The sequence below is a fragment of the Lagopus muta genome, chromosome 1 (assembly GCF_023343835.1).
Source record: "Lagopus muta isolate bLagMut1 chromosome 1, bLagMut1 primary, whole genome shotgun sequence".
Classification (NCBI taxonomy): Eukaryota; Metazoa; Chordata; class Aves; order Galliformes; family Phasianidae; genus Lagopus; species Lagopus muta.
The window spans coordinates 157,321,905-157,335,428 of record NC_064433.1 but is presented as its reverse complement, the minus strand read 5'-3'; positions in this window follow the sequence as shown (position 1 = coordinate 157,335,428).

Sequence of the window (13,524 nt, the reverse complement as noted above, 5' to 3'; positions counted from 1 at the left end):
TGTGTCTCCTTTAGGACAGATATCTTCTTTCTGTATTTGATCAGGAAATTCTTTTTGACATACATTTTCTAGAGTTTTCTTAAGTGGCCCATTATTCTGAACATATATTCAACATGGTGCAATGTTAAGAAATGCACCGATTTATGTCATATTGTCATATTTTGGGTAGACTTCTATGTGTCCCCTATTATATTTTTACAGGATTTATCTGCAAAGTAGCCCAACATTTGCCTCCTAGAGTAAAGATTAATTTGCCCTAGTTTAGGCATAAAAAATTAAATTTCTCTAACTCACTATTCTTTCATTATCATGAATGAAGAGAGATGGGATCCTCAAGGGATAGATTCATCTCATCCTAAGATCAGTATCTAGAATAGGTCAGATGAATTGTCCTTTGGAGGTGTCAATTTCTTTCCAGTGACTATCAAGGGAACTTATGATGACTGTCTCAGTCTTATATCTCTAACTTTTAGCTGTCTGTAGTTAAGTGACATAAGCTGTTCTTCCTTAACATTACATTTTTTGAGGAGATGAATAATTAATTCCCTTCAGAAAATATTACCTTGAAGACAATATTTTGACTGAGACCCAAAATGTTAAAACAATTAAATGTGCATATATTTAGAATATTGTATGTTCCTCTTGCAGAATCATGGGAGATTTGATGAAGCAAGCTAGAGTAGTACTACTCAGAGGAGCGTTATCTGTTCTCATGGATATGTTAACAAGATTTTATACATGTAGAAAAATAAAGTTTTAAAATTTATCAGTGGGATTAACTAAACTTTAGAGATTTGTAGTGGTGACATCTACATTTGATGTAGCCACTGTAAGCTCCCTTTACAATCAAGGGATAGAAATACGACCTTTCAAGGTGCAGTATTTCTGACCCATTTTAGATGCTTGCTTTAAAATGAGATGAATAATCTCCCAGTGTTTCCATTTTTCTCCACTGATTTTAAAGCATGGCTAGAAAGTGTGATTAACTCAGGCACAGCTACCAAATGTATTTCTCTATTACTCATCAATGCAACATGGGGAAAAAATAATATCAAATGGCTCTAGTTGGCTAAAAAGTTGTGCTGAAGTCTCAAAACAGTTTGATGACTCTCAGCTCTTCAGTGTTGCATAATGCTAATGTGTTGTTGCGATATTATTGCACAGCTGTGACATCATACAAGTATTTATGGCTCGAAGGTGGCACTGATTGATGATGAAATCAATTCCAGCTGTGTAGAGACAGTTGTTACGCACGCTGTTAAGTATGCTTTTTTTTATTAAAAACAAACAAAAAATAGGAACTTAGAACTAATTTTCAGTGACTAGAAAATTAACAATGAGATGCTAAGAATATTTTCTTAATGCTTCAGGATTTTGAATATAACCACACTTCATTGTGATACTTTCACTTATAACCAGGTATCTATTTTTTTACTATCTGGTCTATAATTTTTCTGACTATAAATACTTCCATTATTTTATCACTGCTACAGACTTTGCCTTATTGTATTTCAGTTATATTTCTTCTTCCTAACTTTGAGAAACATATATCTTTTATTGTTCTGAACTCCTCCATCAGCCTGAAATAAATGAGAACATTGCCACAGTGTTACCTTTTAGTTGCTTACATGGAACTCATGTATGTATATAAGTATATGAATGAAAAAACAGGGTTTTTTTGTTTGTTTGTTTGTTTTTCTCACAAGTGTATTGCATTTTAACCCTCTAATTAATTTTACATTCCAAACGTCTATCCATTTACTTCAGTTTAATTTTCCAGCCACCAATTTCCCAGTCTTTTATGTCACCTGATAGTTTTCTTCCTCTAAAAGCTTTTATTTTTGCATTTTTTTTTAGTCATCAAAATTTTTAATCACCTCTGTATTTATATGTGTGCTAGGAAAACTGCATCCTCAGCCAGGACAGAAAAACATTATGAAAAATAATAAACAAATCAATAATTTACTTCTCATTTTTATGCTCTTATATATCTATTTTTTGTTTGTTTGAATAATAATTTCTGTTTATGATATTGTTTTTGTGTAGATAAGCTGAAGAGTACCAAGCAGTCTTGCCTTTATTAGTCTACAAGTTGTTGCATACCAGCTCTCACTACACAGTACACAATAAACGACAAAGTGACACTAAGAGAAAATGTGGTCTGGGATCACTTGTGAAATCCAGTGTCATTCACTAAATGAAACAGAACAAGAGTCTATTGGAGAGGCTGATGTATAACAGCCCAGCCTTTCTCCATTTTACTAATTTTTAGCAAATAAATACTGAAACACAATAAAATGTTTATGCTTTATTGTGTTTTAATGCATTAAATGTTTAAATAGTATTTGTTCAAAAAATGCAGAGAGGATTATGTCCACTACTATGTGTGTTTTGTTTTTATTTTTTTTTCATGTTGTGTATAGTAACCCACTTGTCATAGGTGTTTCCTATTGCTACTGATAAAACTACACCAGTGTGCAAAAAGACATGAGACCAGGTGGACAGAATATATGAGTAGGAAACTGGACTTTGAAACTAGACTTATTTTTGAATCTCTATACCATTTAATATTTATGTATTTTAACACTGCATAGTAGCCCAGCAGAAGCAGATCCAATTTCCTGCACATCCAGTGTGCACTCAAAACCTGATTGATGAGTCATCTTTCTCTCTTATTTTTCACCTGCTACCAGAGATTTCGCATTCCTGTTCCTATAGAGATTCAGCTACACATGAAAGCTAAACACTGAACTGAGCTGGACTCTAAAATGTGGATGTGAATTTCCTCAGTGTGAGCTGCAAATGCAACACACATCCCTCACTGTTTGGGTGACTCCACTTAGCCACTAGGTACTACAGACATAAAACACTGCTGATACTAACTCTCTAAATGAAATAAGCTTGTTCAGCGAAGACTCCAGACTTTCAGAAATCGGCATAGCATATGGTCTAAGTTAACAAATGCTTCTTATCACTGTTGAGGGAGGTCTGCATCTAGAAATATAAATGGAATGTCTTCTATTGACAAACTTTACACAGACCCACATAAATACAAAAAGATTTTGTAGATCATTCCTAAACTGTCTTTAGTCATTGCAAAACTACTTATGAATGTGCTTTAGTCAAGATCTGTGAGATGCCCTGTTAGGGCCAAGTGTCTGTGCTTGGGATGAAGTGAGACCAGAAGGATCAGGTTATCAGATTCAGGACCTAACCAGCACTGCAGTGGGAAGGGCTTTGGGTTGCTCTGTACAACTCTACTCTTTTTGCATAACAGAGAACTAAGGGGAAATAAGTACAATGGGGGCAATTCCCCTGCAGAGACTAAACACAAATCATAATGTTATTAATTGTCTTTATAAATATTTAATGGCGATATACATTATATTTATATATATATATGTATATGTGTGTTTCTGTGTTTCTTAGAGCTATAAATCCAGTCATTCCTGAATCTCCTGATTCTGACTGTAGTGCAGTTCTAGCACTCAGTATATTCTGTCTGCACAATCTATAAATGAGTTAGAGGAAAATACGTCTTTTTTCTTACTTTATCAGCTTTGTAATAACACGAAGTTTAATTCACCTCTCTGCAACAGGATTTCTAATTCTGAAATAAAAAGTGAAAACTCATGTATCTTAAAATTTGTATTGATAGACCTTAATGAATCACACTGAAATAGCTGGCTCAAACAAGTCAGAACACTTGCAGCTGGTTTAGTTTGCCAAGAATCCATTTCTCGTCTAAGAGATGGATGAAGTTTCCCTTTGTGGAGAATACAGATTACTAGTGTTACGTCCTTCTTTTTTATAGATGATTTACAGTTGTGATGAAAGGTCACAAATTTCAGTGCTCCTTTTCTGCTTCCTTCAGCTCTTACAAATGAAACTCTCAGAATAGGGCTAATAAGACATCTGAGAGTACACTTTGTGTCAGTCAGTTCTCCTACCATTATCTTTATGACTCAAATTACCATGATTAAGATATATTATAATTTTGTCCATTGTAATGTCTGTGGTGTAAAGAGTAGTGTCTAGTGAGTAAACATACAATTTTTGGATCACTACAGTGGATTTTGAATCAATCCCTGTATTATCTATCATCCTTAATCTTCCCCTTGTATGTTGACCTTGGCATGCTGACAAATTCTCACAGGAAAAAAAGCCTACTAACCATCTATCTGCCAGATAAGAAATGTTGGCTAACGTGATACTATATACTACAAATGAAACACTGTCTTGATTCAGGAGCAAAACTGTTGTTCATTATTGAAACACTCATTGACATAAGTTTGGACACCACAGGGAGAACTTATTTGAAATACTAAACCCTGTTGTATTTTTTACCCATTAGAACTGAATCATTATGAAGTTGTTATGATGTAGGTTATAAAACCATCTTCAAAACAATGATAGTTCTTCCGAAAGGAGATCAAAAGAGCTGATAATTATAATATAAATTTCTGAACTCAAGTTTAGCGTGAGTAGTACAAATATGTGAAAAATAATAGTCCTTAAAGTTATAGCCAAAAGAAGATGAGGTAGGAAACAAAATATTGTTGAAGTTTCCCACTTCCATCCTTAACAAACATTTTCAAAAATGTGCCTTGAAGAGATGGGGATGGAGTTATCTAAAAAACAGAATTCCACAACAGGCATTAGCTTCAGGTTAATTCTTGTCTGCAATTTTCTAGGTTTTCTGGGGTGAATTATTTCCTGAGCTTCTGTTCCAAAGTCATAGATAGAACAAAGATAATGGGAATGGTAATTGCAATGTTTTTAAGCATTTTATTGTCAAGAAATTAGAAAAACACAATAAAAAGCTAGCGGCCAGAGAGATAAAAATGAGTGTTTTGCTATTCAAACTGCAGGTCAGTTAAGAGAAATAATTAAATGACAGATATATTAAGTACTTCAAGGAGTAATTGGCTGAATTAATGCAAACAATCTGTCCACTAATTAAAATTCTGAATATTTGAAATAATAGTCAATCCTTTTATGCAGCTCTGGAGAAGAAACTAGGAAAGAATCACAGGGCTGGAACAGTCTTGAGGAGTTGGATGAGCCATCATGTGCTTCAGAATCAACTACGCTCATGTAACGCCTGACAGCTAGCTTCAAGGATTCCAATGATAGAGTCTTTGCAGTCTTCCCATGAAAACCATTGCATAGCTTAGCTAGAATCATAGAATCATAGAATTTCTCAGGTTGGAAAAGACCTGAAAGATCATGGAGTCCAACCATAACCTAACTATACTACCCGAACTAACATCCCTCCGCTAAATCATGTCCCTGAGCACCACATCCAAATGGTTTTTAAACACATCCAGGGGTAATGACTCAACCACCTCCCTGGGGAGCCCATTCTAGTGCTTAACAACCCTTTCTGTAAAGAAGTTATACCTGAAATCCTACCCAGATTTACCCTGGCACAACTTAAGGCCATTTTCCCCTCGTCCTGTCACCTGTCACCAGTGAGAAGAAACCAACCCTGCTCTCAATATAAACAGCTTTCAGATATTGGAAGAGAGCAATAAGGTCTCCCCCCAGCATCCTCTTCCCCAGACTAAACAGCTCCAATTCCTTCAGTCTCTCCTCATAGGGCACATTCTCCAAGCCCTTCACAAGCCTTGTTGCCCTTCTTTGGACCTGCTCCAGCACCTCAATGTCCCTTCTGTACTGAGATGCCCAAAACTGAACACAATACTCAATGTGAGTTCTCACCAGTGCAGAGTACAGGGGCAGGATGACTTCCCTAGTCCTGTTCACCGCACAATTCCTGATAGAAGGCAGGATGCCATTCATAACCCTATGCTACCATTCATAAACCATGCTGACTGGGCCTGATCCCCTGGTTGACATTTAACTGGTCCATGATGGCTCCCGATATTATCTATTCTATAACCTTCCCCGGCATCAAGGTGAGACTGATAGGTCTGTAGCTACCAGCATCATCTTTCTGGCCCTTTTTGAAGATGGGTGTTACATTTGCTAGGACAAATGACATCCACCAGGACATCCTCGGTTAGTCAGGACTGCTGAAGAGTGATGGAGAGTGGCTTGGCAGGCACATCCACCAACTCCCTCAGCACTCTAGGGTGCAATCCATATCTGGCCCCACAGATTTGTAAGCATCCAGCTTTCAGAGCAGATCCAAAATCATCTCATCATTGATCATGCAGGGCCTATTTTTTTCCCCCTTCCTATTTACCAGCACAGGGGGCTGTGTTCCCAAGAGTAACAAGTCTTACTATTAAAGACTGAGGCAAAGAAGGCATTAAGTACCCCAGCCTTCTCCAGATCCTTGGTCACCATGATGCCCTCGGTGTCCAACAAGGGATGGAGATTCTCCCTAGCCCTCCTCTTGTTGTTGAGATTTTTATAGATCCTTACCATAATGTCCAAATTCAGTTCTATCCGGGCTTTGGCTTTTCTAATTTTCTCCCTGCACAGCTTCACTACGTACCTGCAATCACCATAAGTAGCTTACCCACTCTTCCACAGACCCTAAACTTTCCTTTTGTTCTTAAGTTCCAGCCAAAACTCTCTGTTCAGCCAGTCTGGCCTCCTTGCCCTGTCAGCTTGTCTTCCATGACTTGGGGATGGTCGGCTCCTGCACCTTTAAAATTAATTCCTTAAAGTATTCCCAGCCTTCATGGACTCCCATGCTATCCAAAACTACCTCCCAAGGGACCCTCTCAACCATGGTGCTAAAGAAGTTAAAGTCTGCCTTCTGCAAATCTGAGGTGGCAGTTCTGCTGACTCTCCTCTGTGGTTCAGCAAAGATTGAGAAATCTAACATCTCGTGATCACTATGCCCCAGATGGCCTCCAACATTTACATCCCCTGCAAGACCTTCTTTGTTAGTAAGCAGCAAATCCAGGATTTTGCTTCCACTTGTTGGCTCCTTCACCAGCTGTTTAAGGAAGTTATCTCCCACACACTCTAGAAGCCTATGGGACTGTTCCCTGTCTGCTGTATTATAAATCCAGCAGATGTCTGTGAAGTTAAAGTCCCCTATAAGAACAAGGGGGAGAGACCTTGAGACCTCACCCAACTGTCTATAAAGTGTCTTGTCCACTTCTTCATCCTGATTGGGTGGCCTGTAGCAGACTCCCACGATAATATCAGTCTTATTGGCCTTCACTTTTATTCTGACCCATAAGTTCTCAACCCTATCATCATCATCATTAATTTCCATACATTCACAGTCTTCCTTAAAATAGAGGGCTATTTTAAGAAATACCACCTCTTCTGCCTTGCTTATCTCTTTTGAAAAGTCAGTAGCCATCTATCACAGCACTCCAGCTGTGCGAGTCATTCCACTGTGTTTCCATGATGGTGACTATATCGTAGCTTTCAGACTGCTAAATAGCCTCCATCTCCTCCTGTTTATTATCCATGCTGTGTGCATTAGTGTAAAAACCTGAGCTGGGCCTCATTTTGAGTGGCAGTAGTCCTAAAACCCTCATGACCATGCTCAGGTGTTTTCATAGCTGCCAACCTAACACCAACCCTCATGTTCTTCCTACAAAAGGGTGAGTTGTCCTCCTCCTTCACCAAGACACAAGACTGTGGGATCTTACTAGGATAGCCCTCTCCTACAAGCACTGGCACATTACATACAGGCTCTGTTCTAGCAACCGCAGATACGTCCCACCCCCCTTTGTACCTAGTTTAAAGCTCTATCAATGAACCTTCCCAACTCCCATGTTAAGACCCTTTTACACCGCTGGGAGAAGCTACTCCCTTTTGGGTCAAAAAACCCCAAACCCTGCTGGGCACACCAGGCTTGGAGCCAGTTATTAATCCATTGGCCCTTCATATTTAGTCCCTCATCATTCTCTATAATTTGTGCTCCCGAACCCCATACCTGTTGCCCCAAGCCTCTGAAGCCCTTCTTTAGGGGAGTTCTTCCTATATCATCACTGCCTACCTGAAACAACAATAGGGGATAGTAATCTGAGGGCCAAACTAGGGAAGGAAGCTTCTTCCCTACATCTCTAACCTGGGCTGCCAGGAGGCAACAGATCTCCCTGTGTAGAGAGTCTGATCTACATACTGGCCCTTCTGCTCCCTTCAGCAGAGTCACCAATGACAATGACCTGTTGTTTTTTCTTTGCCGGCAAGGTTTTGATGCTAAGTCAGGTCTGGTTAGACTGTTCTAACTAGGGGGAGAAGAGGACAGGGGGCTCATGGCAGCAGGAACACCGTCTACCTGCTTGTTCCCCTCTATCACCTTTTTGCAAGGCGGCAGGGGGTGACGTGCTCCATGTGGAGCCTCAGCTGGCTGTCAAGATCTGGGGGCCGATAGGGTTGGCACCACCAATCAGTCTCCCTCTCACATTCCTTTGTGCTCCTCAGCTTCTCCACCTCCTCCTTCAGGTCAGCTCTCCATCCCTCTAAATAAGAAAGCAGGCAGAGGAAGTAGGAAACTGGCATGGCTCGGCAAGGACCTGCTGGGCATGCTGAGGGCGAAGAAAAGTGTGTACAAGCTGTGGAAACAAGGGTGTGTCACTTGGGAAAAACACAGAGATACCATCCGACTTGCAGACATGGGATCAGGAAAGCCAAGGCACAGGCAGAACTGAACTTGGCAAGGGATGTGAAAAACAATAGGAAGACATTGTACAGGTACATTGGCCAGAAGAGACAGCCCAAAGTGAGTGTACCTCCTTTGGTAAATGTAGGAGAACTGGCTTCAACTGATGAAGAGAAGGCTGAGATACTGAATGAATTCTTTGCCTTGGTCTTCACTGGCGGCCAGGATTCCAGTATTTCTCACATCCCTGAGCCCTACATCCCTAAACCTCTAGGTGCGGACTGAGGCAGTGAATCCCCCCCCACTGTAAGGGCAGGGCAAGTCTGAGACCACCTCATGAGACTGAATGTGTACAAGTTTATGGGGCCGGATGGCGTGCATCCCAGGGTTCTGAAGGAGCTTGCTGAGGTGGTTGCCGAGCCACTCTCCATCATATTTGGAAAGTCGTGGCATGTCGAAGCATGGCTTCACCAGGGGAATGTCCTGCTTAACCAATCTGGTGGCCTTCTGTGATGGAGTGACGGCATTGGTGGACAAGGAAAAGGCAACCAATGTCATTTACACGGACTTGAGCAAGGCCTTTGACGTGGTCCCCCACCACATCCTTATCTCCAAATTGGAGGGATGTGGATTTGATGGATCAACCACATTATGGATAAGAAATTGGTTGAAAGGCTGCAGAAAGAGGGTGGACATCAATGGTTCTATGTCCAGGTGGAGACCGGTAACAAGCAGCGTCCCCCAGGGATCTGTCTCGGGACCAGTGCTCTTTAAAATCTTTATCAATGACATCAATGACAGAATTGAGTGCACCCTCATCAAGTTTGCTGATGATGGTAAAAGGAAGGGATGCCATTCAGAGGGACCTCAACAGGCTTGAAAGGTGGGCCCAGGTGAACCTAATGAGGTTCAATGCTTGGGCCGGAGGAATCCCAGGCATCTATACAGACTGGAAGGAGTGGTCCTTGAGAGCAGCCCTGCAGAGAAGGATCTGGGGGTCTTGATGGATGAAAAGCTTAACATGAGCCAGCAATGTGCCCTTGCGGCTTGGAAAGCAAATGGTATCCTGGGCTCCATCAGAAGAGGGTGACCAGCAGGGACAGGGAGATGATTGTTCCCCTCTACTCTGCTCTTGTGAGGCCCCATCTGGAGTACTGTGTCCAGGTCTGGAGCCCCCAGTACAAGAAAGACAGGGAGCTGCTGGAGAGCGTCCAGAGGAGAGGGACCAGCCACAAAGATGATCAGGGGACTGGAGCACCTCTCCTACAAAGACCGGCTGAGGGAGCTGGACTCATTCAGCTTGGAGAAAAGAAGGCTGTGACCTCACTGCAGCCTTTCAGTACCTAAAGGGAGCCTACAAACAGGAGGGGAATCAACTCTTTGAGAAGGTAGATATTGGCAGGACAAGGGGAAATGGTTATAAGTTGAGGGAGGGAAGATTTAGATTGGATGCCAGGGGGAAGTTCTTTACAGAGAGAGTGGTGAGGTGCTGGAACGGGCTGCCCAGAAAGGTTGTGGATGCTCCATCGCTAGAGGTGTTCAAGAGCAGATTGGATGGGGCCCTGGGCAGCCTGGTCTAGTATTAACATAGTATGGGGAGGTTGTTGGCCCTGCATGTGGCAGGGGGTTTGGAGCTTCATGATCCTTGAGGTCCCTTCCAACCCTGGCCATTCTGTGATTCTGTGATTCAGTCAACCACAAGGCTGAGTAAGTCATTTAGCTGGTTGCATCTTACACATGTTCTGTCTCCCTCATGTAGCACTGCAAAGGCCAGGCTCTGGCACTCAATACAGCCAGAGACCTGTGAAGTAGTATCTTGTTTCTGGACCTCAGTCTGAGTCTCCACATTTTTCTTAGCAGCAGCCTTCCTTTCATGTGTGCATGGGACCTCTGTCTGGGTTTCCTGGCAGTAGCCTTCTTCCAGGGTGCAGCCATTGCAAAGCAGCAGCCTCACCAGCACTATTTGGGTAGCCTTAATGCAGTGTGACTGATCAGCCCTGCCCTGCTGCCCTTACTGCTGGTACCACCCTTGCCCCATTACCAGGCCATTAACAATTGCCCCTGCGCTTACCACTCTCTTCACAGTAATAACAACCCTCCTCACTGTGTATTCCCGTGAATGGGTCACTTAGGGTTTCTCCACTATTGAACGACCCACGTGATTCACACATCCCGACTCCTCCTGTCCATCCCGAGGCTTTTTTAAGGCAGGGGGCATGGATGCAGAGCTGTTGTCCTGGCAACTCCCACTTCACGTTAGGCAGTCTCCCTGCTCTGTTATCTCAGAGTTCCCCGGATGAAGGAACCAAATGAAACCCCTCTGTATCTCGCAATCATAAGATATCCGATATAATGCCTCATCTCAATATATCTTGCTTCAGTTAACATTCAGTATTCATGCTCAGTTCACTAATTCAATACAGTTCCTGTTCAATTCTACATAACTTTGGATTTGAAGGTTCATATTCTTCCTCAGATTTTTCTTCATTTTGCTGAATAAATACATTCTTTCATTGGTTATATCTTTTTGGTTTTTTTGGTCTGTCTTATTCTGTTTCAGACTATCACCACTATCATATTAGTCTACCTTCTACTTGAAGGTGTTGAACTTGCTCCTTTCCAGTGCTGTGTATATCCATGTATTTGTTTCATGTGAAAAGACTTCTAGACTCTACACCAAAGAAAGGAAAAATGATTATAACATTCAGTAATATTACAATAGGTGAAACTTCTGCAATTCATCTAAAAGGAGATTTCTAGAAGCTTTATAGCGTGCATGTAACTTATTCATTTTCTTCACATTTCATGGTATTCATAGCTCATTCATGCATTTCTTGAAACCTCAAAATCTTGACTTGAAGGTATTTTCTTTTAGAACTAAGAAGGCCTTACGACCACTTTTATTTATAGCAAAGACTGATGTAAATGAAGTCAAAATTCAGCACTTTAAACTGCAACTGTGGGTTTACTGTGACATTTGTAGCTTTTTATTATCTTTAAATAGAATTCTTCTTGCTAGAATTTGGCTCAAAATGTTTTTTTAACAGATATAATTGGGTTGCTAAGCATTAACACTTAATTATCATATTAATAAACAGTTATTACTCTCATACTGAACCTTGCTAAAGCATCATTATTATGCATGCATTGCTCTTAGGTAACGTAATTGTCCTTAAAGGAAATCATTACAATTTAAATGAAATTTGGAGTTACTGGTTAGGGAAGGCTGTAGGGCATGCAGAATACATACTAGACACGGAACTTTAATTTCCCCAAATCACGTCTTTTCAGTAATTTTACATTACAGGGCTATATCTGTTTAGTTAAAACAGTTTATTTTTTGCCTTATAATTTAGCAAGGTCATTATTTTACCAAAGACAAGCCGTTCTCTTCAGTGAAAGGCAATGTAAAGTCACTACACTTTGCTATTTAGTGTAGGTTAATGAACTATGATCAGCATTTAAAATTTATTTTATTTCATACTGTAATTAAGGGAATGGATTTGTGGTGACATTCATACATGCTGCCTAAGGAATGAGAATTATTGACTGACAGCTACTGTACTGAGTGATATATAATGTAATATATATTCCATTTGGAAACAACTATGTTTTTTTGCTGGTTAGATTTTTCTTACTTTCTCTTATTCTTTCACTGTGTTTAACATCCACTGAAAAACTGTTCTTCTCTTAGACATTTTTTGTCATATAAAGGTTAATTATTTGACTTAATCTCTTTTTCATCTGTTAAAATACAAGGATTATGAACACTTATTTCTGGCATTTTCTTAGATTTATAATTAATTAATGTTTTAAATTGCAATAAACATCTCCTTAGTTTAAATGAATGACTCACATTTAAGAGAAAGTTATATCATCTGTGGGTGCTAGAGAATCTTCAGATGAATTAGCCAATAGCTCAAGATTAACTTTATTAATAAGCATCATTTGGCAAATGTAACACATGGCAAATGATGTGGCTCATACAGTACTGTAAGAGAGAAATCTACAACCTGTCTTCTTTTCAGCAGGATTTTTTTTTTTTTTTTTTTTTTTTTTTTTGTAAAAGAGTGAGAAAAATTCCTCCGACCCACACTACTATCTGTCTTATATTTTCTTTTTCACACTGTTTGAATGCTTCTTCCCTCATACAAACTGGGCTAAATTAAGAACAACTCATCAGTATGTGTTTGAATTGTAACGATAAAAGACCTCAGTCGTGATAGAAATCAAGCCTGATGAACAATTTCATCTAAAATTTATCTGTTTTTCTCTTCCTGTACTGAAAAAAAAGAAAAAAAAGAAAAAAAAGAAAAAAAAAAAAAAAAAAAAAGAAAGAAAAAAGAAAGAAAGAAACCAAACACATTAATTACACGTGGTTTGTAATCCAGGTAAAATGCATCAGAAGAGCAATATATTTATGCCTTCCACAATACAGGCTGAACTACACACAAAGCAAAACCAGTTGTCTTTGAGAAGAAGCTCATTCTTCTGACTTCAAGATAAGCTTTTCAGGGTCAGGTCCTTGTTCTCAGTATTAACCTAGAGTACTTTTTTGAGTTCTTGACATAAGCCAGAATAGAATCTGACCTCTTAGCTGCAGTGACTGCTACTATCTACATCACCAGAATATGCTTCTCTTGCTTTCTAGTCGCACTTGTTTTAAAAAATATGAAAGAAACTTATTTCATATTGTGAGCTACTATACGTGGCATCCATTATTTCTAGTTTTATTGGCATTTGAAGTCTATGATTTACTGCTAGTATCTGACTTTGTGACGTTATACAATGTTCTTGTCATCCTTTCTAGCCTTGTGCAGTTGGACTGTCTGAAAAGGAAAGTCATCAAGGCTGTCAGTGAGGAGTTATGGCACTACCAGTTGTAGCTGGGGAGCAAGAACTTCTGATTTGGCAGTGTGCCACTGCCAAAAGAGCCATCTGAACTTAGTTTGGGTAAGCACTCTGAAATAGATAATAGGCCT